A 4,459-nucleotide genomic window follows, 5' to 3' on the forward strand; every position below is an offset into this window, starting at 1 on the left:
ACAAAATAAACAAATGAAATGGAAAGGAATGAAAGCTATAATATGATTAAATAGCACATTACATAACTTAACTAAAGTATAAAAATAATGGAAATATTGGAAAAATAGAATAGAAGAAAAAATGAATCAATCGGTCAAGATTCTCTTGATGTTAGACCTGAATTGATGTAGGGAAATACCAAACAGATCAACCTCATTCAGCTCTCCGTTAAACATACGATAAACGCGCTGCAGATAAAAATATTTTTGGGAATTAGTATTGAAAGGATCGAGTGAAAAGAGTGTAACGCGTCTAGGGTATCGAACTGGGATTCTGAAATTAACCTTATTCAGTAAATCAGAACAATCAAGGAAACCATTTATGAGCTTAAAGAAGAATATAGCATCAGAATGTCGTCGCCTGACAGAAAGATTGTTAAAAGAAAGGATTTTTAAAATGTCGGAAACAGTAGAATGGGTATAGGTAGGAAAAAGGTAGCGTAAGGATTTAATAAATTTAAGTTGAACTTTCTCAATACAATTAATATGGGATAAATAAAAAGGTGACCAGATAATTGAGGCAAATTCAAGGTGAGACCTTACAAAGGAAAAATAAAGTAATTTTAGTACATAAGGATCATTAAAGGGTTTTGTTGAGCGGAGTAGGAATCCAAGAGATTTAAATGCTTTGTTGGTAATAAAAGAAATATGTTCAGAGAAATCTAGTTTATTACAAACAAGCATCTCAATCTTCATACGCGGTTGAGATTCGCGAAGAGCTACGTCTGGACAGTATTACTACACGGATGTGAGACGTGGACTCTGAAAACCAAGATGATCAGCCGCATTGAAGCTTTTGAGATGTGGGTCTATAGGCGTATGCTGAAGATTCCGTGGACCAAAAAGATATCAAACGAAGCTGTCCTCGGCATGATGGGGAGAGGCAGGGAACTTGTTTCTGTCATCAAGCGGAGAAAGATGGAGTATCTCGGACACATGATACGGGGTCCAAAATACGAATTTCTCCGTTTGATAACCATGGGGAAAATAGAAGGAAAAAAATGGATTGGCAGGAAAAAGTTATATTGGCTTCGAAACATGCGCATGTGGGCCGATATGAGCGCCGAAGAGCTGTTCCGAGCCGCTGAAGACCGATGCGGATATATTCAAATAATCGACGAGGTGGTCGCCAACGTCCGGATGCGGACAAGGCATTAACAAGAAAGAGATATATCGAAGAATAGAACGGTAACAAAATTAAGGTTTCGGGTGTACAGCCCTCTTAAGTAGTCGTCCAGTTCAAATTAAAAGTCAAAAGTACGTATTTTCACCGACTGTTAATACTATTTTATATTGAGCTTTTTCTATTAAAACATGTTTATTGGGATAGTTTTCTGGCTACACTATTTTTTGGTTTCGTTTAAAAAGGTTAGTTGAAAGTGTACTGAATTTGAAATCGGTGAAATTTCGAGCTAAAAGCTCGTACTAGTATTTACTCGTATTTACACGAATCTGAATTGAATTAATAGGGATAATATATTAAATTGTCTTTATGTTTAAGCCAGCAGCAAAGCTCGGTCGTTAAGCTTATGCTTACCGTCAAGAAGGTGCCGGGTTCAATCCCTGAATGAAAATGAATTTTTCAGAGTATGCTGTTGGTCAGACCTGGATTTGTGACTCCAGGTTGATCGTTTCCTATCAGAGTTTGCCAATTTTCTCTGATTCCATTGATGAAACGACTAAAAATCCTTCCTACCTAATATGTCATCACTATTTGAAGTTTGATTAATGTACAATAAAATGTATGTACAATTCATAGATGTCTCGTTAATTTGCGAGTTTTTCAGTGTCTCGCAATTCAACGACATGTAATAAAAATGCTGCATTTGTATTTGTAATTGGCCAGGAAGGCGCATTGGGATTAACCTGTAAGGCCTTCCTGGTATATATGTAAATAAATAAAATAAATATGAGAATTAAATAAAATTCCGTAATATACCCTTAGCAGGTATATTACGGGTTTTTTGTACCTAAGTCTGTTTTATTTTGCATATATACGAGATAACTGTATTTTGTACACAGTTTAAAAGAATTACGTTTTTTTACCAATATGCAGAAGAAATAACTAAGATAAAGTAAACAAACACGTATGTCGCAAAATTCACAAGCGTTCCGTTTTATGTGACTGCTGGTGTATATTGACATACATTGCGCATTCACTCAATATATATATCGAAGAAAAGAACGGCAACAAAATTAAGGTTTCGGATGTACAGCCCTCTTAATGGCGGACGTCATTTTCACTTATATTGATGACCAACCCGAGCAAAATGGCAATGTTTGAAAATGATCGGATAAGAACCCAAACTTCATCACACGACAAAATCGATTCCTAACTAAGAAGAGGTTAGTAATAATAAAAATCAATTCCGAACTAAGAAGAGGTTAGTAATGATAAAAAAAAATAAAAGTGACGCGCAGTTAACCATTCGGTCCCAGTGTGCATCGCGACTCGCCGACGCAAACAAACGCTTTTATTTGTTATGCATACATACATACATATCTAGCCCCCCCCCCCCTACCCCACTCCCCACCTCTTCCCCGCTGCATTTTCATTCATTTATAGAAAAGTTTCTTCTTCCGCTTTTCATCGTCCGCGTTATCTGACGATGTCCCATGCCATAGTCCCTGAGTACATACTCGTATATACCGTTAGCGATTGCCGGTGCGGTGCATTTCTCAATATTGTCGTATCGAGAATCGTCGCGTCTTCATCGAGACCGAAGCCGAAGATGAATACGCGACGAGAGAACAAGTGGGGGGGTCGACAACCTTTTCAGGTGTGTGCGACGATCGCATCTCTCCTCTCGCGTGCCGTGCCGTGCCGTGCCGTTGACTAGCGTTTCGATATCAACAGGTGAACTCGCCCCGCCCCACTGCACTGCACTTCACTGCACTGTCTACGAAAGCTTCCGCGTGATAACATGTTGATGGACATGTCATCGTCGTGATGCCATGTGACATGTCTATGGTGCTCGCGGACTAAACCAACGACGATTTTGGGCCAACTTTTTAACCAGCAGTAGCGTACAAAATATCGAAATAAAAATTAAATTTTAAAATTGAAATTAAATATCAAAATCAAGCTAAAGAGCGAGATTGAGCTAAAATTAGATCATCGTTGATATTTTGAATTACAACAATGTTTTGAATTACGACGATGCGCATTTAAAACCAGAGAAATATTATAATTTCTCTGCTTACGAGCGAAAAAAAAATTCGGGTGTGACCAACCCATGACTTTATCTATGTATTTGAGGAATATAATAAGGTTACAAAACAAAATTCGATATTGAACTGATGACTATGATAGCGATACAAATTGAGCGCAAATGTATGGAAACTTGCACAAAACAAAAGTTCTACTTCCGGTTGTCTGATTTTGTTCAAATTTTTTTTATTACTAAAAATCACTATCAGTCATACTCATTAAATATCAAGAAAATAAAAATAATTTTAAAGGTCAAAATAAAATAATGAAATATTGTTTTAAATAAAAATACTACTTCCGGTTTACGAATTCTGACCAAAACCCTACCAGCTCTAAGTTAGTACATAAAGGATAGAAATATAAATTTTCAGCTTAATACGTTCAGGGGTGTGGACAGAGTAGTGGGCACAACATTTTTAAACTTTCTACGAGGAAAAAATCCCACTTCCGGTTCATTAAATTAAGTAATTTTTTTTTATTTTTACTTATAATCACTATTTTTATTATACACAATAAATATCAAGAAGCTTAAAACAATTTAAAAGGTCAAAATAAAATAATGAAAAAATAATGAAATATTGTTTTTAAAAAAAATACTACTTCCGGTTTACGAATTCTGACCAAAACCCTACCAGCTCTAAGTTAGTACATAAAGGATAGAAATATAAATTTTCAGCTTAATACGTTCAGGGGTGTGGACAGAGTAGTGGGCATAACATTTTCAACCTTTCTAAGTGAATAAAATCCCACTTCCGGTTCATGAAATTAAGTAATTTTTTTTTATTTTTACTTAAAATCACTATTTTTATTATACAAATTAAATATTTTTTCACATTGCTACAAGAATTATACTTGAATTTTTTTGTGACGAACACACATGTTTGAGGGGTCGAAAAAAATAGTAGAAGAAAAATCGAACACGAGTAAACTGCCACTTCCGGTTGACAGATACTTACTAAATTTTATATATAACTTGGTATTAAGCTTAAACTTTTAGATATGAAATTTTAGTTCAATAAACCAAAAGGTTTCTGAGAAAAACATAAAAAACCTCGATTCTCTAGAGTAAAAGTACTACTTCCGGTTCAGATAGAAATATATAAAAATTATTATTTCTATCATATTTAAAAAAAATTCAGTCTGTTTCAGTTAGTGGTTTGGGAGATAATTGAATTCAAAAACTTAAAAAAAAGAGGACACCTATAAGGG

This window comes from Arctopsyche grandis, chromosome 1, assembly GCF_051622035.1.
Source record: "Arctopsyche grandis isolate Sample6627 chromosome 1, ASM5162203v2, whole genome shotgun sequence".
Taxonomy (NCBI): Eukaryota; Metazoa; Arthropoda; class Insecta; order Trichoptera; family Hydropsychidae; genus Arctopsyche; species Arctopsyche grandis.